The sequence below is a fragment of the Cricetulus griseus genome, assembly GCF_003668045.3.
Source record: "Cricetulus griseus strain 17A/GY chromosome 1 unlocalized genomic scaffold, alternate assembly CriGri-PICRH-1.0 chr1_0, whole genome shotgun sequence".
Taxonomy (NCBI): Eukaryota; Metazoa; Chordata; class Mammalia; order Rodentia; family Cricetidae; genus Cricetulus; species Cricetulus griseus.
Window position 1 is genome coordinate 89,416,347 of NW_023276806.1, and position 27,560 is coordinate 89,443,906.

Consider the following 27,560-nt stretch of genomic DNA (forward strand, 5'->3'; position numbering starts at 1 on the left):
AGCTGAAGAGTTTCAAACTTCATAATTTTCTGAATTTAATCAAATCCTCTTCTTCAAGAGGTTTTATGTGAAGGAATGTTTTAGGGAGAGATTTGGATACAAGGCTATATAACTCTATCACCACAACTTTTAAATTCTGTGCCATGTCCTTTCCTATCCTGACACATTAAATACTAACACTAACAAGGAAAAAAAAATATGTACTTCCTTTAAGGTTTCTGGGAAAACATTAGATATGCATGCCTGGATATTCTGTGCTCTACTGACTCCATTATGCAGCCCCTTCTGTCCTACTTTGTGCCCTGGAAGGGAAATTAGGAAGTTAATTCAGCAAGCTCCATTCCATTCGGTATTAGTCACTGCTCTATTGCTGTGAAGAAACACCATGGCCAAGGCGACTCTTAGGAAAGAAATGGCTTAACTGGGGGTTTGCTCTCCGTTTCAGAGGTTTAGGCTATCATCACCATGGTGGGGAACATGGGAGCACACGTGGCATTGGAGAAGTAGTTAGGAAGTACTTTCTGAACTGCTGGCGAGGGCGGGGTTGGAAGATACTGGGCTTGGTGTGGGCTTTTGAAATCTAAAAGCCCACTCCAGTGACACACTTCCTCCAACAGAGCCACACATAATCCTTCTCCAGTTATGCCACTCCCTTATCACTAAGCATTTAAATATATGAACGTGGGGGTGTATTTTTCAAACCACTACACATTCTGATCTCTAGTTCTGTGGAGTCAGTAGGAGATGCTGAATGTAGAAGGAGATGTTTCTCTTATTTTTCCCTTTACCTAAGGCTTCAGTACCACCACAGTATAGGACTACAGATCTCATGGGATTCTCATAATTATGAACTTTGCTTGCCCTTCAAGCTGCATGATGGTAATGTCTTAGCCCCTGGGCCTTGCATTCTTTCTTATTGGTCTCCTCCGCCCTATTTCTACTTTGTAAACAGACCCTTTGTTTTCAAAAGCTTTGTTTCTTTTTCAGCGTTCATTTTTATTTTCTGTGTATGAGTTCTACCTGCAGTCTGTCTGTGCATCATATAGATGGTGTGACTGCAGAGACCAAAGGAGGGCATTATATCCCCTGAGAATGGTTTTCAGTCACTTGTGTGGGTGCTGGGAATTGAAAGTGGGTCCTCTGGAACAGCAGCCACTGCTTTTAACTGCTGAGCCAATAGTGTCTGATCAATTGCCCTTCTGATGATGCTGTTTTTTCTTCCTAGGATCATAGCTGACAGAACCCTTAAAAATGTTTTGTTTTTGTTTTTTAAGAATGTGAACTGCATTTTAGTTAGAGAGCTCTGGCTTCATGAACATCATCAAACAGCTGCTTTCCTAGAATGGGACAGCAGTGAGGAAGGAAAGGAAGGGAAATATGCAATGAGGACAGGGGCCATGCTGCTTCCCTAACCACTGGAATCATTTCCTGTTCAGCCGAGAGAGTCAAACTCTATTCCTCCTTTCCTTGTTAGCCTGAAGCCAGCCTCTCTTGGGCTAAACACGGCATCTCTTCTGGAAGTCTACATGCGTTCATTTCAAATAGCCTTATACATATCATGGCATCTTATTTGCAGACAATGCGTGATCCCCAGAATCTTGGCATGTCTCCCAGATTAACTTCTCTTTCTAGAACCACCAATCTGAGTGACAAAGATTTTAGAAGCAATTCCTTTTTCTCTAAGTAGGCAAATTTATTAAAAGGAACCATGGATTCTTTGGGACATTCCCTCTAGGAAATAAGAAGCAAAACACTCTTCCCATGGTATGCCACACTGTAAATGAAAACCGTTTTCACTTTTATCAGGAAAAATACAGGGGCTATCTTTTCTTGAATTGTAATGGCATTCATGTTGAACTATAATGTTTATTTAAGATTCTAGCTAAAAGCATCCACTCTGAAAAATCCTAAAGACCTATTAAAAAAACCTCTTTCTCAGTGGGATGCCATATTCCTAGCCAGCCTTCCTTTTTCTTTCAGGTAAACCAATCCTTCCCTTTCTGAGGTCTACATAAAAGAAAATCAAATGAGTTGACTGTATTTTTTTCCAAAAGTGTCCTTATGTGAAGAAGCAGGCTTTTGAAGGTACTATATGAATTACCCTATGACATCACAAAGTTTTGTGACCTTGGCCTAGGAAACCTAATTTTTAAAAATAGGCTCTGTGTGAATGAATTGGGGACATAGTTTTATGTGGTAAAGAGCATTGTTCCCCAGCATTTGGTCCAATGCCCCTGTGGAGTTAACTTTCATCAGAGACATTCTCAGTACCAGGAATAGAGCATTTTTATCTCGAGGATCCCAAATTGGATTTAGTGCTTTAGAAATGGACAGACACATTTGCCAGCACAATGGTTTTATTTCCGAAGAAGCTTTCAAGCCTGGTACTCCATTATCCAAGTTCTGTTAAGTCCTTGCGTAAATTCAGGTGAGCAGAGCAAATAGAAAACTGGAACCAAAATGCCTAGGGCTTACCCTCTCACCATAGTGAGGCCACCATGGTTTTGGCCATGGCCTGAATTAATTATCAAAGAAATCATTCAGGACAATACAAAATTATAAGTTGGTTTTACCGATGGATGTCTCATCTGTAATTCTATATATAATTTTCTATATGGCTACATCTGTTTTTTTTTCTACAAAATATTTCAGAGATATCTTAAATGGAAATAGAACTACTAATGAATAACATTGTCATCATTTTAATGCCAATTACTTAAAAATTACTAATTATGAATTATTTGATGACAATTTATTAAATAAACCTCAGGCCACGGTATCTAAGAAAAGGAAGGGGAGACAGCAAGAAAACTATCCCCATCCTTTTACAGTTAAGAGTAAAGAAATTACCAAAAAGTTTATCTGTATATGTATTTTTTCAAGTTTTTGTATTTCCTTCAACAGGTTGCCTTGTCAGCTGTGAGATTTAGGAGAGTGGGCCCTTGAGATTCACAGAGCCTGGTTAAGTCTGTGTGTGCTAAATTCATTCAGACTGCAGCTGGCAACTGTCCTTGGAGTCAATGTCCTTGAAGTCACTGCCTATAAAAGCCTGCCAAAAAAAAATCCTGAAAAATTAATTGAAAAAATTTCTCAGTGATTGCGGTACAATGATTACAATACATTGTTTTGCATTTTAAAAAGCCACAAATTAAGAATAGCATAGGAGGATCAGAAGTTCAAGGTCATCTTTGGCTATATAGCAAATTCACATCCGGCTTGGCATACAAGATACTGTTTAGGAAAAAGGATAGAGTGGGGGAGGAAGAGGGAAAGAAGAAAAGGGTCAATGATGAGAAGCAATATTCAAATCAACCCAGGTATAAACTGTTTCTAGATTGCAGCATCCCTGATTGACTGCTACCTAGTTTCATCAGGAAAAATTATAATGAAAGAACATTTAAGAAACAGGACTGACTCATATATGGCCTACATTGTGTAGTGATTGAGTGATAATGATGTCCACTAATGATATGTATTCAAGATCTATTCCTCAAATGAAAATTAAAATATCACCCATTTATGCAGACACATGGAGACTCTTGAATCTCTAAACTTTATTTTGAATGTTATCCTGGTTTAATTCTCTACATTTTAGTGTTGTACTGATAGCAATCCATGATCATCAGAAGAAAGATTAGATTAGTGGTTGTCTTACTAAGGTCAAACTGAATTACAGCCTCGGTGACGACCCATAACTACAAGATAAGAATGACAGCCTTACTCATTTCAAAATATTTGTAAACCATTGTGTATTGTGTCAACAAATAGATTATCTCTTAGATCCTGATTGCATCCAGCTAAGTCTTACACATCTTAAGAGTAAATGTATTCAAAACCACCAGCTCTAGGGCATCTGATACCCTCTACTGACCTCTTCGGACACCCACACACGTTTGAATACACAAACAGACATATAAATAAATAATAAAGAAAATGTTTTAAAGAAAGATCATGGTTATAACAATCCTTTTTACAGTGTCTGGGAACGTTTGTCTATTCGTCTATGTTTTCAAGAAGACTTTAGTAGATGATCAAAGGACTTTAGAGAAGAATGAAAACAGCTGTAAGAGCAAACAGATGACAATTAGTGGCTCATCTAAGAAATTGGATACTTTGTATACAGATGCTCAAATGCTAACATCTTTTTTCCTCACAAATTTTCTCTTTCCAGAATGTAAACTGATGACTGACTGAATGCAAAGGCATTCCTTCACAATGGTGCAGGTCCTGAGTAGGCAGTGAAAACACACGGGTAAATAAGACCTAGCTGCATGCCTCAGGGAAGAAGTCAGTGACAATGGATATGCATCCTAATGGCATCCAAAGTGCATAGGGATGATGCAGTGAGGACCAAGGAAGAACGGTTAGAAGAGCCTTCCCAGAGTTCATATGCATGTTTTGTATTTGGGGATCAATTTTAAAATTGACAAGCTAGTTGAAATATGAATTCTGAAATCTGCCTGAGAGAAATCTATTCTGGGTTTCCAGCGCTTTCTTTGTATAAATATTCAACAGCTGCTCTGTGGCAGCTAAGGCTCTGTGAATAAATCTGGACGTGACACAAGTAAAGCTCTGATGAGCACTGAAAGGCTCTGGCTCCACCACCACAGTCAGGCTGGACTTTTTGAAAGCCATGAACTCCTCAGAAAAGGAATTCTCAAGTGCTTCTTTTAAAGCCATGGCAACATGAAACAATTGTAGAAGCAGAATGTTTTGAATATATATGTATATATTCCATTGTTCTGTGTTTGTACTTGAAAAACTCATTAAATCCATTATGTTGAGAAGGACATTGAAAGTGACAAAGTATCATGAACCTGCTGTGGTCCCTTTTTCAATGAGCCACTGAATAAATAACTTCAGATTGATTGTATTGGTGCATGCACATTACTAAAAACTACCAACAACTGAGGCATTGAGAAACGTCAATTTTTCTATATTTTATTTCATTTCTTAATATGAATCATGGATAATATAAATCATTATATGAATAGATAAATTCCCCCATTAGAAAAAAAATCTGAATTTTTCAAATACTCCTTTGTACAAACCATAACCAAAGGTTCCATAAAAGCCTCAAGTTACAAAAAAATATTGTTAAGGATTAATTATATTGTTTAGAAACACAGGTATCACTTTTTCATGATTGAACTGAAAAGTGATATACATTCTAGTTTTGCATAATTCCCTGGGATTTTGCATCATATTGCTCAATAGTTCAAAGACCGTTCTTGTTATATTTATTCATATTTGAAGGAAGAACAGTTGAAATCTTAAACAGAATTTTAAAAAAAAAAAACAGAGAATACATTTTTTTTAGAAAAAGATAACAGAAAAACACGTATTTTCTTCATGCATTGTCTTACCGACAGTGCAACTGTCTGCATGCCATTCATCTTATAATGGAATTGTAAGTTACTCAGAGCACTATGTACAAAGACTTTATTATTAATAACGGCTTTGGCATCATGAAGATTAATGTATTGTTGCCGTAAAATCAATTGCTTAAAATAAGTTTAGAAAATGATTCAGCTGAGGGATGATTGGAGTTGAATCTAAACAGAACGTCTAAGTACCCCGAGTCATGAAATAGTCTTCAAGTCTAATGTAAGTGCTTTAGATCATCCACACTCATTCTGTCAACAGATAGTTCAAGGAAAGAACAAAAGGACGGCTGCCTGTCATTTAATACAGCCAAACACTGAGAAATTCAAATTTCAATATTGCCATGCCCACAGTCACACTCCAATTCTCCGACAATATATACTACCAAGTCCAGAGTCTATACCTGCTAGTTCCTTGCACAAACCTTCCATAAAAGAACATTAGAGTTTGTTCAAATAATTGGTCAAGAGAACCAACTGGTTGGTCATTACAATATCAGTCTAAAACTTAGTATTACTCAGAGGTATGCTATCAGTCAAGAAATAAAAGTTTAAAAAGAACAACCCAGAACAGACACACTGTAGACCATAAAATACTGACAATGAGCCATGATGTCTGTATTGTTGCATCATCAGCACATGGAACATGCTTTTAGTGAAGAGAGATTTATAAAACAAATTTATCTAGTGCTTATCCATGTTTATGTAAAGAGGGCAAAATGTATCCCAAGTAACAAGGCTAATGCTTTACTATCCCTGCACCACTTTCTCTGAAATTCTACAAAACTTGGTTACAACAAAACTACCAGGCTACAAAAAATTGTGATGCCACACAGGAAAGCTTTTATTCTTTCTTCTCTTTCAAAGATACATATAGATATATATCTATTAATGGTAATGTAGACTCAAGAACATCTCTAATACATGTTTCTTCATACTTTTCAACTAGAGAAGCACAATTTGTCACACTGATATATAATGTTCTTTTTCTCTCAAAGTGTATGTGTGTGTGCGGTGTGTGTGCGTTCCTGAGTGCATGGTTATGTGTACCTGGGCATGCACATTCAGATGCTACAGCATGACTTCAAATGCTTTGAGACAGGATCTCTCACTGAATCAGAAACTTAACCTTTCTGCTAGAATGATTAACCAACAAGTGTTTGGGATTTGTTGGTCTTGTTCACCCCTCCTGATGCTAAGGTTTTACAAGCATGCATAGCTATGCATACTTTTTTATGTGGGTATTGGGGATTTGAACTTAGGTCCTCAAGTTTACAGAGCAAGAGCTCTTGCTCATTGCAAAATTCTCTCCAGCCCCCTTTGTTGTGGAATATTTGTTTTACTGTGTAAAGATGTGTTGCATTTGCATTAACTAAATAAAATTAACCTGGACTCATAGAGGCGGGGTTAGCAACTAGTTGAAAGGAAGTAGCGGGAAGGAGCTGGGTTTTTTTCAGTTGGGGTTGTGTCATAGGAGAGAGGCTTCTGGGGATGCCAGCAAAGAGAGAAAGTTAGCCAGTTGCTACTCTAACTCTCTGAGATCACAGGTTTTCAACCTTGCCTTTGAATCTTGAGTTTTATTAGAACAATAGAGACTTAGTTAAAGCTACCTTAAAGAGCAACAACAGAGCCATTGTCGGGCCTTAGTATCAGGCTGTTAACAGTTTTAAAGTGAAGCCACTGTGATGAAGGCAAAACAGCACCCCTTAGTTTTTATAATTCTATCAGTGAATCTCAAAATACCAATACATTAGTAAGATTAGTGGAATCCATGTATAATTATACATTCTTATGTACATATAAAATATGTATATGGTATACATAGAGAAAAAGAGAAACTAGTAAGTTTCTGTTGATTTAAAAAGCCATTTAAAGTAGAAAGATTTTAAAGAGGGAATTCTGAGATGGTAACATGGTATTCCTTTCTCCTCCATTCTCAACTCGAAGCTTTTTGTTCTTGAAATTTGCAAGTAGAGTGAGACTTTGTTCTCATCCTGACATAAAGAATCAGCAAGGAGCTTTATCCAAGTTTCAATCCCAAAGTCAGTAATGGATTAGAAGAGGAACTGGGGTGGTTTTACCATTTACACCTGCCCCTTGGTGCAGTGGAAGCTCTTCCTAATCTTAGAAAAGCCAAGGAACAGTGAATAAGAGAAGGAAAAATCCCCTGAACCAGAACTCGGAGGCACATGAACATAATAACCAACACCCTTTGCTAGGATGGAATGCATACAGTTGGGAGAAGTGACAACACACAGTACCTCAGCAAGTGAATGACAGTCTCCTGCCTTTGCAGCAGAGTCTACACAATAGAAACTTTTCTGTGTTGAGCACATGGTAACTCCCACGGTTTGAAAGGATGAACACCTCTAACACTCAGCTAGAACTCAGATACAATAACTCAACAAGGAAAAAATCACAACTCATCTAGGTGAGATCATTGCCAAAAGAAACTGAACAAATTTCCAATGAAACAATTCCTGGAAGAAAGAAAGGGACTCTGTGAAAACACACACACACACACACACACACACACACACACACACACACACACACACACAAATAGTAGTAGTAATAATAGCAATAATAATAATAAATAATAATAATAATAATAATAATAGTGCTGACAGATTTCAAAGGGGAATCTGTTCTTAATACTTTTACCACAGCAACCATTGCCCAGACCAAATCTTCTCTGTTGCCCATGACATTTCATCTGTCTCTACTGTTGTATCTTCTCGGTTATACAAGCCAGGCTTGTCTACTGAAAAGCAGTGCATGATTTGTGAAAGATTTGGGCACTTGACATTTTGTCAGTAAATCTCCAAACCCTCATAAGAGCAAGGGAGCATAAGGAAAAGAACAAAAACAAAGCAGCACAGGGAGTGTGTACAGAAGCAACAGTGACAGGTTGTACCACATATTTCAAAATACAAGGAACTGATTTAAAAAATCACTGAGATCTGTCTTTGACTGAAAGAAGACACAGATATAGGCTTCTATTGAATCTGATAGTGAGAATTCTAAAATCACAGGCAAATCCCATCTTTAAAGGTCTGTTTATTTCAGCTCCAGGGGATTCAACATCCTCATACATGCATACAGGCAGACAAAGCACCAATGCAGATAAAATAAAAATAAGTAATAAATCATTAAGCCAGTCAGTGGTGGTGCATACCCTTTAATCCCAGCACTCAGAAGGCAGAGGTAGGCAGATCTTTTTGAGTTCAAGGCCAGCTTGGTCTACACAATCAAGTCCCAGGATAGCCAGAGCTACATGGAGAAACCCTGTCTTCACAGACCAACCAATATACAAAGATAAATAAATGAATAAATAACCCTATACATTTGACTTGGATTGTAAAAGTTGATTGAATGAATAGTAAAATTGATTATTTGTTTCCTTAAAGGCAGTTAACTTAGACTGAGTATAGAGTTTCAGCTAATCTCAAGACATTATCAATTTGGCTGCCATGTATAAGAAAAGTTCAGACTTTCTATGTGCAAGAGATATTTTCAGAAAAATGTATCGCTGCATAGCACCACAACAGAGTCTCTCTTGAACTATAAGAAAAAATGATAATTTTTAAAAATAATTCATACAATGACCTAACCCAGATACTCTGGTCCCAATGCATAAAACACAGGAATCATTAAAAACTAAGGCAAAACTACTTATCCAAAAATTACTAATTCCACAAAAATGTCCTCCAATGAGAATGAACTAGATGAGATCTTAGAAAAGAAATTCAAAAGAGTAATTGTAAGTATAGTCAATGAAACCAAAGAGGACAGAAATAGATTCCTGAATGAACTCCAAGAGAACACAAAGAAACAGCTGAAAGAAATAAAGAAACCAACACAGAATATTAAAGTGGGATTCAATAATGAAATAGAAATAATTAAAAATATCACATTGAAAAACTGGAAATGAAAAGTCCAAGAAGTCAAGTAAATGCTCTGTGGAAAATAACCAGCATAGCAGATCAAGGAAGGACAGTGTATTCATGCTGAAAGGCAAGATAAATCAGTCATAACATTCAGAAAATGAAAAAATAAATAAATCAAGAATGATATGAACAGAACATTTTAGATCTGTGAGTACTATAAAAAAGACGATACATATAAACCAGACATAAAATAAGATTTCCATACTAAAAGAATAGAGAAATATATTCAACATTTAATAGAAGAAAATTTTACAAATCAAAGGAAAAAGATGCCATCCAGGTTCAGGAGAAGTTTAGATCACCAAACAAAGTCAGAGAAAGATATCTTCAAGGCAGAACATAGTTTAAAAAGCAGATTGCAGAACAAATAAATTGTATTAAAAATGGTAACAGAGAAATAGCAAGTCATATGCTGGGTGTTGGTGGCACATGCCTTTAATCCCAGCACTCGGGAGGTAGAGACAGACGGATCTCTGTGAGTTCAAGGCCAGCCTGGTCTCCAGAGTGAGTGCCAGGGTAGGCTCCAAAGCTACACAGAGAAACCCTGTCTCGACAAAACCAAAAAAAAAAAAATGGTAACAGAGAAAGAGCAAATCATATGTAAAGTTAGACCTATCAAAGTAACAGCAGATTTCCCAATATAAACTTCAAAATTCACCATGTCTATGTGCCATGTAAATGTTATTCTACAGGCAAATAATGGAACAAAATTAAAACAAAATGAGATAGACAATTTAAACAGATGTATAACAGGTGATGTCGTTGAACTGCCATTAACAATACTAAACAAATCTTCCAACATAAAAAAAATCCATGTGTATGGTGAATGTTTCTGGGCTGGCTAGGCCCCACTGCAGCTTCAGCCCCAAATAATCACACAGATGCTATAATAATTATGAAAATGTTGACAACTGGCTATGTTTTCTTATTGGCTAACTCTCTAAATTATTAATCCATTTCTAATAACCTAAGTGTTTCTACATAGACTTCTCTTACCAGAGAAAAGGTGGATTCACTGTTGAGGTCTACTAGACTATTAAAGAACTAAAAACAATGGCTCTCAAACTATTCCATAAATACAAAAGGCAGCAATGCTACCAAACTCTTTTTATGAAATTACCATTAATCTGATACCAAAACATAGCAAAAAATAAGCTGTTGTCAGCAAGAAACACAAATGCAAAAATTCTCAATAAGGTGATTAGAAATCCAGAACACTTAATATATCTTCACCATGATCAAGTTGACTTTGTTACAGTTATATGCGAATGGTTGAACATAAGTAACTCAACAGATGTCATATACTACAAAATGTACTTGAGAATAGAAATCACATAGTTATATGAATAGACTCCATAGAGTTTTGACAAAAACTTTTTCATGATATAAGCTTTAAAGTGGCTAGGAGCACATCTCAACATAATAAAGGCTAACTATGTAAATCCATAGGCAACTCTACGGTAAATAGAGAGAAATTCAAAGCATTTCCACTAAAATTTGGAGTAAGATAGTGGTGCCCACTTTCTCTACTCTCATATGATACAGTGTCTGATGTCTTAGGCAGAGCAATAAAATAAAGGAAATAAGTGGGAGAAATAAGAAGTTGAATTATCCTTATTTACAGATGGTATGATTCCATATAAGAAATTCTGAGGACTCCATCAGAAAATGCATACAGCTGGTAACATTTTCAGCCTCTTGTCGGGCACAAAATCAGCACAGAAAAATCAATAGGCTTTCTACATACTCTCAAACATGCTGCAAAATAGTCAAGAAAACTATTCACCATAGCCTCATTTTACATTTATTTTATAAGAGAAGGTTGGTTAAAAAATGTACTATATGTACAATGGAATTTTTCAGTTGTGTGAAAATAGTGATGGTGTTTGCAAGAAAGTAGATGCAACTGGAGATGATTAAATGAATTAGGTCAGTCTCAGAAGAACAAATATATATTTTCTCTAACTTGTGGCTCCTGAATTGGCAATATATATATATATATATATATATATATATATATGTGTGTGTGTGTGTGTGTGTGTGTGTGTGTGTGTGTGTGTATGTATATGTATATGTATATGTATATATGACATGAAAGTAGAAATAAAACTGTCTAGGTGAACGTTAAGGGTTACACTCTGGCCCTGGACACATGGGGAAGGGCCCAGGACCAGCACAGGAAGATTTGATGGACGTTGCAGAGCCCCCGTTGAGGGCCCTACCCTGCCTGGGGAGTGGTGGGTGGATGGGGTCAGGGGGTAGGCTGGAGGTGGGGGAGGAGGGATGGGGTGAGGGGAGGGAGAGGGAGAAGGGACTTACATGTGAAACAAGCTTGTTCCCTAACTAGAACTAATAAATAAATAAATAAATAAATAAATAAATAAATAGAAAGAATCCTCTATGAAAGCAAAAGAGTTACAGGCAATTATAGAAAGTTAATGGATTTGGTCCTTTAAACTGAATTACTATTAGAAATAAATATTGAAAAAGGTATACATGTTATTTCCTCTGCCTTCTCTCATTTCTGTATATTCCTAGCTGGAAAAATCTGATCCAAATGTAATCTGTAGATTAAAAATAAACTCCTTTATGAATTTACCTGACATCTACTAGGCAAAGTTAGGCAGTTTCTGGTTTTGCTTTTATAGGAATTCAGACTGGGGTAAAATATAGACTCATCTGATATGACTGATAGCATTTTATTAGGTCTAAGGAAAGGACTGGAGCATCAGATTCATTTAAACATTTCTCTTAAGGCTACCTTAACCCTGAAAATTGGGAGGCTTAGAATATATAATGTCCCTAAAATTTAGATGTTCAAAGTCAGGGTGTCAATAAAGCTGTGTATCTGTTGACACTCCATTGATGGGGAATGTACTGTGTATGTTTATCTTATTGATTATTGAATAAAATACTGTTTGGCCAATGAGACAGTAAATTAGGACTAGGAGTCAAAGAGGATTCTGGGAAATGTAGTAGATAAGTGGTGATCCAGGCAGGAAGTGACATAGCAAGGAGACTCATATTTAAAGAAGGAGAAACAGGAAGCATCCCTCTTTTACCTTCCACTCTTCCTCCAGCAGTACAATATGATCCACCGGCAAGGAGGGACGCCAAAAAGGCGTCCTATAAGATAAGTCTTATCAAATATGACTTTTCTATGATAATTAAAACTGAGCTAGCAGATGAGAAGTCCTAGTCATTGGCCAAGCAGCTTTGAACCTAAAAATAAATAAATAAATAAATAAATAAATAAATAAATAAATAAATTCTAGGTGAACAAAAGGAAGTATGAGAGGGAAAAGAGTGACATGAGTGGCACTATGCTCAATGTATATTTATTGATTCTATAAAGATGTCCTTATGTAACAGTATCATGTGTAATGGGTGTACACAATGAAATTGTCTAAAGAGAGAAAATGAGGTAGAGGGAAGAGAAGCAGATAAAATACACTGGAATAGAGTAGGAAGAAGATGAGGAAAAGAATGCAGAGGAGATGGAAGAAGTAAAGAACAGAGGGAAAAAAAGGAGGGAGGGTAAAAACAGAAAATGCATCAGGAAACAGAAACCTTATACAGCCAGCAAATAAAAAATCCTCACTACCCAGTTCTCAGCTACCTGCAAAGAGCCAGCCATGTGAGCCAACCTCTGCTTCTTCCTATCTACCCTTCCAACTGGCCAGTCACAGAGGAACTATACCGAGAGGAAAAGACAAGAGGGATATTTTAGAAAGGCAGATCCAGATAGTGCCCTAGCCACATTTCCCCTAAAATGTTAGGGGAAAAGGACAGGCCATGCTGCTGACAATATGCATCTACAGTGTGTCTCTGTGTTCTCAGAGAGAGTGGGAAGCTTTCTCATAGAGATTAAGCTCCAACTGGAATGAAGTGAGGTATGATCACTGAAAATAATCAGAAAATGGCTGATTCAGATATCATCGAGAAATCTAGTATCCAGGAGAGAAGCTGGTTCAGATGAATCCAGTTGTAAGCGTTAATTTGATAAAAGTAAATTCAGATTTTTTATGCTTTTATCTATCTGATTTGGCACCCTCGAGGAAACATTTACAACTCCCACAAAGAGTGTCAGCATCAACAACATAGCTGGTAGATACACCAGACACATGGGAATGCATAGCTCTTCAGTGAGATTTCCCACAAGGGAGCCAGAGATACAGCTATGAATTGTAGCACTCTTTCTAAAATAATGAAGATTGCAAGGTTTTCTAAGTGTTCATGAGCATGCTGTAAAAATAAGCCATGATGTACTCAAACAAATGAGCTTGATACAGCAGCTAGAATGGATTCAACTAAAACAGAATGCTCAATAAAATTAAAATTTGTGAAAACCACATCACTGGATGAAATACTTACATAAAACTTCAAAACATAAATAAGAGTAACCACACAAGTGTTTCAGACACATCAATATTGTGGAAGGGTAAAATCATACACTTGCCCACAATAAGATCCAGGAAGGGGAAGGAATGCAGAATAAGAAGGCACTTCTTCCACTTCAGTTTCCCTCACTAAACACATTAAAGCCCTCAAACAAAACATGGCAACATGTCAGCCTCTCCTCTTTCTTATACTGCGTTTCCAAACAATCTGGTATCTGCCATCAGTATCTAGTGTAAATCACAGCAGTTTGTTGCCCTCGGATATATCTAATTATCCAATTATTGAATCTATGTCCAGATGTACATTCAAATACTACAAGTATAGCAGAGCAAGAGGTTGGAGCTAAGTAATTAATGGTGTCACTTTCCTGGGAGGGTGCTTCTCCCCAGGCTCTAAAGATCACATCTGCTAGACAGCCTTTTCCATGTTTCTCTGTAATTCAAGCCCAGCTCAATAGAAAGCAATTGACTTGATTGCTGGTTTTTTTTTTTAATTCAGTTAATGTGAGAAGTTTGTATATAGAGATTCTGACAATCATTTTATTGCATACAATTGCACCAAGGCATGGTTCAGTTCCCTAAGTGGATGGGGTGTCCAAATCCAAGATTTTAAAAAAAATGCCATCTTTACTCACAGAGAGAATCTTATACTGGTAGACATGGTTATAGTAATATAGACAGAGGGGTGACTGAATGTGGACAGAGACATTTGATACTCTCAAACTGTTTCTCTATCAGAGTCCCCAAAGTCCAGCTCTATGAACAAGCTGACGAGCATGACCCAAGATTCTGACTGTGCACAGATGAGCAAATCGCCACTAGCTGCAATAAAGCCCAGTTCTTCACTTGAAATGGAAGAAGGCTTTTTCCTTTAGTTTTCAGTGATTGATAATATAACTCAGATTCTTTTAACAGAGGCCAACAGTCTTGTAATACAACAAGAAGTTTCTTCATGTCAAATTCACTTGAAGCTTTTAGAAATTGCTTCATGAGTTCTCCCCCACTTGGATTTGATAACCCCCAAGTAATCTAATGGAACATTCAATGTCTGTCATTCTAAAAAGTGTAGCCATTACAGTGCATTGAGTTGAAGCCATTCCTTGGCCTCCTCACATTGTAGGGAACAGCCTAGTTGAAAAGCAGATGGATTAAAACAATAGGAATAGCCTGTGAGCAGAATGTTAAATACAGAATATGCTTTATTATGTTGAGGATTGAGGTAAAATGGGTGTTTAGATGATTATCATTAGATAAATGGAGAGTAAGATTCAAATTTTACAAATGTATAGAAAGAATGAGCATAAAAGAAATTCAAAGCATCACTTCAATTCAAAATCTTTACAAGTGTTATAGAAACTAATGAATTTGATAAATCTTTTACAACTGAAATAAGAAATTTTATGACAAAACTGCAACTGGGTACTACTATTAATTTGTAGTATAGCTAGAATAATGCAAATATATCCAAACACATTTATGCCTATGTCATCAAAGTTGGCGGCTAGAACAGTGCAAGATAACACATAATAGTTTTCATTGTCTATATTATATTTAGAATAAAAAAACAACTATTGCACAGATATTAGTCTCTCACCCACCTCACCTCAGGGGAGATCAGCCAATGAAGATGATATCTGGATGAAGTAAGAAAAAAATAGACCATTGACAATGCCAGGTAAAATTAGCAACCCAGGTACTTCAAGTACCCATTATTAAATTAGGAAAACGGAAGTATCTCTACTTAAATGTGGTCAGACTCTTTATCTTTACCTATATCTCTTTTCTTTATTATTGTTAACTTATTTAGTGATTAAATTACAATTTTTCTTCATTATGTTTCACATGTTGGTTGCAAATTCAAAATATAGCAATCTGTTTAGAGTGAATAGAACTAAATTTTCTAAGTTTTTGCTTCAGTTAACAAGTAATTGTTGAGGGTAGCCAACATGCAAGAGTGCACAGAAGCTTTATACATAATCATCCCAGACTGGAACCAACCCCTATGTCCACTAACTGACTGGTCCATGAATAAACCTCAGCACATCCTATGAGGGAGGATGACTCAACAATGAAGGGGAACAAACTAGTGGTACGCATACAGCACGGGTGAGTCTTGAGCGTAATATATCAAAGGCTACATTTAGGAGGCTGAAAACTTGATTCCCTGCATGAGGCTAGAGAAGGAGAAATGAGTAGTTGGTGTGGGTAAGAGTAGACAAAGCATGGTGACAAATAGCTCCTAGGAGCCTCTGGCACTAAAAATAAGCTTTACCTTAGCCATCTGGTCAGTCAGCCAGTTTGTTGTTTATTCTTTTATTCAAGTTTTACAACTAGACAGTGATATTTTACATCTCATACAACTATATACATATATATATATATGCATCAAAACTCAGAACTATACACTAAAAGAATTTTACTTACTACATTAAAAGTACTTTGAAAAACTGATTAAAACAAAAATGAAATAAAACGAAAAAAAGAAATGACAAGGTTTTTTTTTTTTTTTATTCCTAGGGAAGTTTAGAACATTTTAGTTGTGGAGATGGATTATGGTAAAAATCATATAATAAAATAAATGTTCTTAGTGTCATTAGTACCTAAATACAAATAGTGAATAAATAACTACTATTTGACAGGCAAATCACCTGTCAAAAATTATTAAAGGACTGCTTATAAAAACAAAATCTTCTCCATTACATTTGACATCAAACCAAACCAAGTGTATGTTGTAGTTTAAGGCATTACTAGTCATTGGTATGTTTATATAAAATGTTTTCTTTTAAAATAAGTACGTGAATTTAGGACACAGATGCCAATCTTGACAAGAGGTGAGCTGTCAAAATAGTATGGATATCATTCCTTAACTCACCTGGATAATTACAGATCATATCTAGTTTTGTTAGAAATTTTAAATGAGGAAAGTTTTAATTTTTATGACATACATGTTTTTGTGTGTGCTGTGCAAGTGTGTGTGTGTGTGTGTGTGTGTGTGTGTGTGTGTGTGTGTATGATGAAGGTGGGAAGACCAGAAGAGAATCTCCCTGCAGTATTCTGTTCTCTCTTTCCACTACCCGGGACCCTGGAGAGTGAACTCACATTGTCAGGCTTGCCAACAGGTCTTCTCTACCCCTGAGTCACCTCACTGCCTCTATTACTCTCTAACAAGTCAAATGAATCTACAATGTAAGAATTTTTGCAGTTAAAAATATGACATGGTTAAAAGTCTGACCATGGTTTTATTAGCTTTATGTATTTATTTCCTCACTTATTTAATAAAATGACATGACCACTTCAAGGAAACATGCCAGCCTAAGAGCTATGGTTTTCTATATTGATTCAGCCCATACATTCCCTAATTTCAGATATTCAACTTCATGGGATGGAGCATTTTGTAATAATGAAATGTTTAAAACAATGTTTTAACAGGTTCTATATAAGTATGGTTCTAACAGTTGTCTGCTGTTCACTTTAGTATTTTTATTAATTCTTTAAGAATTTCATATGATAATCACTCCTGACCCCTCCCTATAACTCCTTTAAAAATCTAATACACACATACTCACATATATGCTTGTGTGTATATAAGCCTGTGTATATATTTTATGTATATGTATAAATACATATATGAGTGTGCATTTACATGTTGATATGATTTAAATAGTGTTACTATATATGTGACAATACTGTTTCTCCAAGAGCCCTAGACTATTTAATAAAATATCCAGTACCAAGCATGGAAATTTTTTCTTTCAAGTTGTTTAGACAGGGGGTGTCCAAAAGACTCATAAAACATTGTTCTTGGTTTCTTCCCAGAACTTGAAGGTAAACTTGATGAAGACAACACATACTTCATACAGTGGACTTGGAAGAATAGAGCTGGAACTGACCTGGAAGCCTCTTCTCTGAGGTCTAGCTCTTGCAGTATCAAAAGTTGTTATGTAAGCTGCCAAAGGAAAAAAGCAATCAGTAGTCCTACCCAGCTGTAAAGACTACCAACTACTACAAATGACAGGATGAGCAAAATTGTCCCAAAGGTGTAGTAATAGTACTACTTCTCTATCTTGGGAATAATCAACAACTAGACCTCTAATTGGACTTGAGGTCTATTAGATGGAAGGGAACCCATGACTGGTACTGTAAACCTAACCAAGTACCTATGGCATGAGACCTTGGAGGATAACCTATTAAAGACATTTTCCTATACGTATAATTCTGGCTATATTCTAAATACTTAAAATATACTCACACTTAAATATGCCTCTTATGCCTCATCAAGAAATTTCTCATTGCAGCACATGGGTCCTTGTAATAGAGATCCACAAGTGGCCACAGTGAAGAGAGTAAGTTATCAGCCATAGCTGGCACATTCATCAAGAAATCCCTATATCTACAGCTCAGAAATATCATGAACGAGGGGTGAAAAGATTGAAACAGCCATAGGATGAAGACACTTACAGTTAGGGTCTTCAGGACATGACAACGAAACTGTGCCCACAAAATCCCAACATATGGTTGTCTAAATAAGACACTCATAGTGACAACACCAGTTTATTGGGGGCTTAGAGTTTCAGATAGTGAGTCTGTGACCATCATGGTGGTGAGCATGGTAGCAGGCAGAAAAGCATGGTGCTGGAGCAATACTTGAGAGTTTCTATCTTGGTCCACAAGCATGAGGAAGAGAGAGTTATACCTCCTAACCATTCCGAAATGGTTCTGCCAACTGGGACCAAGTATTGAGATATACGAGCCTATAGGGGGCATTCTCATTCAAACTACCACACCTTCTCCGTGTTTTCTTTGAGACATGCAAATGAAAATGAAAACACATGGTTATTCTAAGTGATACACTTTCTGGATATCACATTGATTTTAAAAGTTACACAAAGAGGAACAGACCTCCACCAGGTCATCTGGAATGATCAGACACTCCAGCGGCTGGCAAACCTGGCACATGTGGAAAGTAAATCTACCTGTGTAATTTCTCTGTAGTTTACTGGTGTGCCCACTCACTTCAGGTCAATGCTGGCTGCTACTTTCTTCGTCAAAACTATCATTACAGACTGTACACCACAGAAAACCTCCAGAGATACTTGTGCTATTAAATTTCTGAAGTATTGCTGTCTCTGTTTCTCCAATTATAATGGGAACTTCTCATCTAAGTGGTAGAAGATCTTCCAATTTATAATGCTTGTCTGGGTTCAGCCAGTTGCTTTCAGAAAACTGCACATCAAACTTTATGTAAATCTCTCCCTTTTCAAAGTGATTATGATTCTGTGACATATTGAACTATATTGAACTATAGGAACGCAACTTGGTTCAATTGCTTTGCCAGTTCTTTTACTAAAACCTGATGGGTATTGGGGTGCATTAGTGAAAACTAGAATCCATATAGAGCTTCAACAGTCCCATCTTATATGTCACATGACTATCACCCATGTCTCTCTAGAACACTTCATGTTCTTTCTCTTCTAGCAAAAGAACAGTCGCCGCAGGCGCTAAACTCAGCCTGGTATTCTTCCCCAGTGAATATGATTCTCCATCTGTTTCATGCTTTCATCTATGTGAATGGCCAGAATAATGACTTCTTTAATCATTTATGTCTTCACATATTTTATAATGGTATATTTCATTAATTACTCCTCTTTCATTACAGTCAGAGTACACAGACTGCATATGGCATTACTGAAGCCAGCTGCCTGAACAAGAAGATCAGCAAGAGCTACACTTCTGAACAGCTCCAGACTCCACCTTAGCCAGTAAAAGCCTAGAGGGGGCATTCTTTCTAAGCTATAGTTTGGTCATCTTGCGGTTGCAAACATCTTCAAAGATACTTTCAGTGGATGTATCATGCCTTCTCTTCCTCTGCCATTTCACTTCTATTCTAATTGCCCATGAAGCTAAACAGTCCACCACCACAAATGTGAGAGAAAATACTATCTATTCCACCATCTCCCCACTATCTTCCTAAAGACCTTGTTCTCCATCTCTGCCTTAAAATCCCCTTTTCTCCATATTGGATATGGAACAGTTACTTCTTTACAGTTGTCTCCAGCATCTGGATTATTATCAAGACAGTATTCCTTGGTTAATTTTCTATATGCCTTCTTATGCTCATTCATGCTGTCACTGGGGAAAACATGCAAGATGTCTTATAATTTTATGCCAGAAACATTCACCATGGTCACCTGCCTGCCAGACAGCACTAAGTGGGAAAACTGGAGGAGTAGAAAGAGCAGGGCTAGAACTACCAGTAATGCTGCAGGCCAAGGGGGACAAACAGAGTTATTTTTTTTAATTTTTTTTATTAGTTCAAGTTGGGAACAAGCTTGTTTCACATGTAAATCCCTTCTCCCTCTCCCTCCCTTCACCCCCATCCCTCCTCATTTTACATTCATAAAACATCTTATAGCATGAGAAACTTCTGCTCCAATTATAATGAAGCTAAATAATTGATCAATGAAAAAATTAGGAACTTACTGATTTAAGAATATAAAACCAAGTCATAAGTTCAATTTCCTAGATTTAAACCATTGTTATTGTAATATGTAATATACCGACTCACTATTGATTTTGAAGCATCAATGACAATGCTTCCCTGTAGAACAATCACTTAAATAACTTATGAATAAAATACCATATGTTTTGACCATCATTTGTATTTATGTGACTTTGAAGGTTGGAAATAAGCTAGTACAGGATGTATATCTTACATTCCAGATTTAATATCTCCAAGTTCACTCCTACAGTTTGTCAAAACAGAACATTTGTTAAGTCTCTGGGACTTTATAATATAGCACTAATACTAGAGTGAGACAATTCAGAGGTATTTATAATTATAATAAAATTGCTATCAACCACAGCTATTTAATGTAGAGGAAATAAAATGTAAATTATTCCCTTAAAGACAAAAGTGTGTAATAATATTTTCATAAGAATAAAATAAGTAAACATTTACCTCTGAATTCTTTATATGCTAGAACACATTTTAAAATTCTAACATATGAACAAAATGAAGTGTCTACCAAAATAAATTTACCTGAATATTAAATATAGCCTACCAAATGTAACTCTTACTTTGAGGAAAATCACATCTGCACTTTCTGCATTAGTAGATACTGAAATAGATTATAGTGATGATAGACACTTTTTCCATGAAAAGGTATATTAATAGTCATTTTCTTGCAGAGAAAAAGTATGTTGGGTTTTCTTGTGTGCATAATAGTTCATCAACGTGTAGATATGCTCCAAAGGGAAATTTGATTTGTTCTAAGAGATTCTAAAATGCTTTAGAATAAATGCTTTTAAAGCTACTTTTGTTCATTTTTATGAAAGATAAATCACTTATGGCAATGTAAGATGTCACAACTAATCTTAAAAATGTCTAGCAAGTGCGCTGTGTTTGTTTTTACAGCATCAGTCTTGAGTTCATCGGGAGAGAAAAGGTGCATAGCAATCACTAATCTACTTGCTGGCTCATTAGTTAAGAGTGCTTGGTGCTCTTTCATAAGACCCAAGTTCTGTTCTCATCACCCAAGTTGGGTAGTTCATAGTTATCTTCTTATCTTCTGATCTCCTGGCCTTCTCACTTAGGACCCTGTCACTGAAGAATGACCTACTGATCCAGGTCAGAAGAGAGAACCCAAAGACTGTAGGGATACAGGAATCACATCTGTAGCAAATCGTCTCTGCCTTTATGAGACCAAGATGCATCTCTGAGGAGGAGGACCCTGTTCGTAAAACTGTGTTCCTGAGAAAGGCATGGCCACTAAACAGAAGGGGTAGTATGGTGGCCCTTGCAGTTTCCAGGAATGTTGGTAATAGGAAAAATGTCTCTTCAGAGACATTTGCAGCAAAACCACCAGGAGAATCTGCTTTGACTGAGTGTTGTCAACCACCATGCATTGCAGCTAAAGCCAAAGCATCAAAATAGCTGATGAATGAGTACACAGTGCACCAGGATGCAGAACATTTCCCTCCTCAGCACACCTCCATCATTTTCTATGTGCAAGGTTTTAAATCTTAGTGACATCAGCAAACAATAGCATGCAATGGACCCTGCCACTTTACAGCAATATAAAAGAATCAACTTGGAACTAAGGAGACAGTAGATAGATAAGTCTGTGTTGCAATGGAACCTGTGTGCTGTTGTCATTTTACAGTATTCTTTTAGCTGCTGGCTTAGAGGACCTGGTTTTTCTTCTTTGTGTGTGGGTTTTTTTTTCATATTCTTATTGGAATTTTCAATGTCATATCACTTAGCTATAGAAAGTGAACATATGGAAATAGTATGGAGAATTTCACAAGAAAGACTTCTATTGGCAAAGATAAGGGTTGGTTGGCATCATTTCTAATTAAATTCCAATGCTAAAAAGTCTTCATGGCCACACCTAGCTACAAAACTGGCCAGGAAATGCAGCCAGACACCCAGAAGGAAACAGAAATAGTTATGGTGACCAGTTGGCCAGTATCTATTACAGCTTACATCTCCTGATTCATTGTTGCATTAATAATGAAACCAATGCCTTTTACCCCTCACTTAAGAGTTAGCAATGTGTATATTTGATATCCTCAGATGTCAGCTGAGATCTGATCATGTTGGCAATATGTATGAATGTGTACTGAGATAAGTCTTCTGACCACAGAGTCCCAATAAAAGTGGCCTCAAACCCCAATTTCATGCTTCAGGGATGCTGCTTATAGTCTTTATCTCCTCTGATGGCTCTGTATGCATATAAATTTTGAGAACTATCAGCCTAGACTCAAATACCCATACAAGCCACAGAGAGAGAGGAAGAAGGAGAGGCTAAAACATAGAAGATAACAGAAATGAGGTACTGGGACATGACCCAAATGAACAAGACTAGCACTGTCAAGTGACAGCTTATGGTCACTTCATGAAATTGCAGACCCCATATTTCTAGGTTTTTATTGATTTTTAAAGGAACATTCAACAGCCAGATTTGGGGATTAATATATCACTGGGTTTTAAATGCTGGCAGCAGCTTATATATAAATTTACCCTCAAATGATGCTAGAATATCAGGCATCTTACTTTGAAAACTTTACTTGCATTTTTTAGATTTGTTTGTGTATGTGAGAGAGGAGGTTTGTTCTACCTCTCCTCCCTCCCTCCGTTAGAAGTGGAGTTGCAAGAGGTTGTGAGCCTCTTGCAGAGGCTCACAGTAAGCACTCTTAAAACTGAGCCATCTCATCTCTCCAACCACAACATCTTAACTTTTTAAAAACATCTTAACTTTTAATAAATAAACTTGATTTTGAAAAAATAAACTAAACTTATATCTTCTTTAAAAACTAATCAAAACAAATCAGAGACATAAGAGGAACATATGCAAGTTTTTTTTAAAAAAAAACCTCCTAATCTATAGTTTACCTTTCATTTTGTTAACTTCTTTTAAAAGAGAGTTTTGAATTTTTATATTCATTGTAATTTGTCCTTTGTTTCTAGAACCTTTTTGCTTATGGCTATACTCTATATCAAAATGATGTTCATGGGTGGTGTAAAGTGGGAATCAAAGTTATCTTCCATACTTTGCATAACTGTTCCATTATCTTTTCTTTACTTTGGGGCTGGAGGTGTAGTTCAGTTGGTGGAGTGAATTTCTGGCACACAGGCAGTCTTGGGTTACATTGAGTGCACTGATTAATTGAACATGGTGACTTCTGCATGTAACCTCATTACAACTCCGGAAGCAGAATAAGGAGGATCAGGTATCTTTGTATAATAGTAATTTTAAGATTAACCTGGATTACAGGAAACTCTGTTTAAAAAGAAAGAAAAATAAAGCATGAATGAACAGAAAATAAACAACAGAAGACATGATATAAGCTTCCAAAGAAGGGAGGCAACCAACAGTCCTACCCAGCTATGATGTTTATGAATCACATCAATGACCACGATATGATACATCAATGACCACAAATGATACGATAATGGTTAGGGTGAATAATGGCACAAATGTCTTGGCAGTAACCAACATCTCTTTAATTAGACTTTAGACCCATTTAACAAGTGAAAAATCATGCCTGGTATGGGAAACCTTGCTAACTACTCAGTGCTAGTGAAGTCAAGATTACTGGAAGGAAATCTAAATCCACTGATTTATTAAACTGGCATAAACCCTAACAACAATCTATAAGCATTTGTACATATACCCATAGCTGCTAATGGCCATGTCAGAGGAGCAGCAGGTAGCAATTTACTTCAGGGGATTGGCCCACCAGCATGGAAGGCACTGATGCGTTAATCTCAAATAGGCAAGGCCCTGAGAACCTTGGCCCCAGAATGTCTCTGACTACTGCTGTGTCTTTACTTGTTTGCTGTTGCCATTTTTCTCTGGTATCTAGCATGGTGGGAATGGGTATAGAGAGATCTCCACTGCCTTTATTGTAGTGGCATTATCTCATGGAAATATCCTGTTATACTAGACATTTTTACCTTTGGATTATTATAAAGATAATTTCCTCCTAAATTGTATTGTTTAACTAAAGCAATGATTTTATCCAATAATAGTGTTAGCTTAAATCAAATTTTGATGATTGAGCGACTTTAATAAATACAGTAAGGATATGATAGAGATTAGCTTAGTGAAAAAACTAATAATATATGTAAAAGCAAGATATGGTGTTGCCCCCACCCCTGATAAAGCAGAGGATAAAATATAAGAACAAGGAAGTGTCTCACAGCTAGTTTCTCTTGAGGAGCCTTATAGACCATGACTTAGGTTAATGATTAAAAAAACAATTGTTTTGCAAAAGCTAAGTTAGCTCAAGTTCTTCTAACGTTAATGTTAAGAGATGTGTTGATGGGTTTCGGTGTGCATCATAGCTAAAACAAAGCTTAAATAATGACTTAAGTTTAGGTGGTTTTTTGTTGTTGTTGTTGTTGTTGTTGTTGTTGTTGTTTTAATGGCTTTTTGTTAAAGGCTTTGAGTATTTCTTGTGAATACTCTAATGAAGTAATTCTCAATGTCTGGGTCACAACCCATTTGGGGAGGTCATATATCAGATATCCTGAATAGCAGATATCTGTTTCACAATTCATAACAGAAGGGAAATTATAGTTATGAAGTGGCAATGAAATAATTTTATGGTTGAAGGTCAATACAACATGGGGAACTATATTCCAGGGTCACAGCATTATAAAGGTTGAGAGCCACTGAGTTTAAGATTGAGATCTTAGATTCTAAGGTCATGTAAAATTGATGAGTAAAAAGAAAATCAAAGTTAATTCTTCTCATCCAAATTTCATGATATTTCATATGTCAATAGTTCATCCATTTAAATAACACAGACCTTTTTGTGCATATTTAAATACCTTCCTTTTGTTTTATTTTTGAAACAGGATCTTAAATAGACCAAGCCAGCCTCAAACTGAATTGTTGACCTTTCTGCATTCATTTCTCAAGTCCTGTGATTACAGTCATGCACCACATCCTATCTATTTTGTTTTAAATATCTTCAATTTTCACTACACAGAGAAAAGACCCTATATTCTAAAAACATCATTATTTCGGTAGGCTGTTAGTAGTGTCTAGTTGGGAATATTTATCTTATTATTCTTCCAGATTGACACCACTCTGAATCTAAGTAGGATTTGTTAAAGGCTTGCACGTCTTTGTGTGATCGGGCCCTCACGTCTCATCTCTAACCTTCAAATGAAAATTAGTCTCCCTGATATCTCATAAACCCTGTACATTCCACTTGACAGCCTGTCACCACTATAATTATGCAATTATTTATTTGCAAAATGATTCGTTTTATATTTGCATCTACCAGAATTACATTCACCTATGGAAGTGATAACTGTGTCATTTTATTTGACCTTTTTATATATAGAACTTGTTACACCACTTGGTACCCAGGAAGCAGTGGACATTTGTCAAGAAATAAATGCAAACATCACCAGTGCCATTTTATAAATCAAATGGTTCTAGCTAAATAGAGCTGATATTAAAAAGGCCAGGAATAATGGACTTCAAATTCTTCCATGTAAACAGAAGATGAAATAACTATTAATTATGCTCATAATTTTATAGAGGTCTGTGTCCTCTATAAACAAAAACATTATCTATCATTACCACTGGTATAAGCCTGTTTGTCATTTTCTCCAAAGGATAATACTCCCTGTTACTTATCAGATTGTAGCAAAACCTTAACTAGCCCATTTCACTTTACTAATGGGACCTTGCACTGACTCAAACAGCTTAGAGAAGAAAGAATTTTTTAAAAGAAAGCATGATTTGTATCCCTCTGTATTTTAAAAAGTAACATGATAGAAATGGTAAGATAAATGCATCTGAACAAAATATAGTGGAATTTGGGATCCGAACTCGGCAGCAGGATCTAACACACCCAGACGCTGCCAAGGCCCCAGTAACAGGTCTGCCTCCATTCACCAGCTAAGGTAGGCCAGAGGCTGTTTCCAGTTCCAGTTCTGCGGCCCTGCTCTGAGACATCTGACGCCAGAGCTCTGCTCTCTGGATTCGAACTCAGAGGTGGGATCCAACACACCCAGGCACTGCCAAAGCCCCAGTATCAGTCTCACCTCCATCCACAAGAAGAGGACAGACATCAGAGTATTGGAACTGTTTGCATCTACCAGAAGGGAACCTTGGTCCCATACTCACAAGGAGAGGAAGAGACTCAAGCTACATCAAGCAGAAGAAAGGATGAGAAGAGAACAATACAAAAGCATATTAAACAGCAGAAAACACAATATGACACCACCAGAGACAAGGAACCATACAACAGCAAGACGTGAACGTCACAATGCAGATGAAACAGAAGAGAATGGCCTTAAAAACATCTTCATGAAAATGATAAAGGACCTCAAAGAGGACATGAGAAAATCACTTAAAGAAATGGAAGAAAAAACAAACCAAGAAATACAAGATAGCAACAAATCTCTCAAGGAAGTAGTTTAAGACCTAAAAACTGAAATACAGACAATAAAGAAAGCACAATCTGAGGGAATGCTGGAAATAGAATGCTGAGAAAATGATCAGGAACTACAGATGTAAGCATAAACAACAGAATACAAGAGATGGAAGAGAGAATCTCAGGAGTTGAAGATACACTAGGAGAAATAGACTCATCAACTAAGGAAAATCTTAAATCCAACAAAGCCCTAACACAAAATATCCAGGAAATATGGGATACCGTGAAAAGACCAAACCTAAGAATAATAGATGTAGAAGAAGGTGAAGAAATCCAACTCAAAGGCACAGAAAACATATTCAACAAAATCATAGAAGAAAACTTTCCAACCTAAAGAAAGATATGCCAATGAAAGTACAAGAAACTTGCAGAACACCAAATAGAGTGGACCACAAAAAATTCCCCTTGTCACATAATAATTAAAACACCAAACATACAGAATAAAGAAAGAATATTAAGAGCAGCAAAGGAAAAAGGCCCAGTAAACATATAAAGGCAAACCTATCAGAATTACACCTGACTTCTCCATGGAAACTCTTAAAACCACAAGATCCTGGATATTCTACAAACACTGAGAGATCTCAGATTCCAGCCCAGACTACTATACCCAGCAAAACTTTCAATAACAATAGATGGAGAAAACAAGATATTCCATGACAAAACCAGATTTAAACAATACATGTCCACAAATCCAGCCCTAAAGAAAGTACTGGAAGGAAAACTCCAACCTTCTTCTATACCTATTATTCTTAGGTTTGGCTTTTTCATGGTGTCCCATATTTCCTGGATATTGTGTGTTAGGGATTTGTTGGACTTAAGATTTTCTTTGGTCAATGAATCTATTTCTCCTAGTGTATCTTAAACAC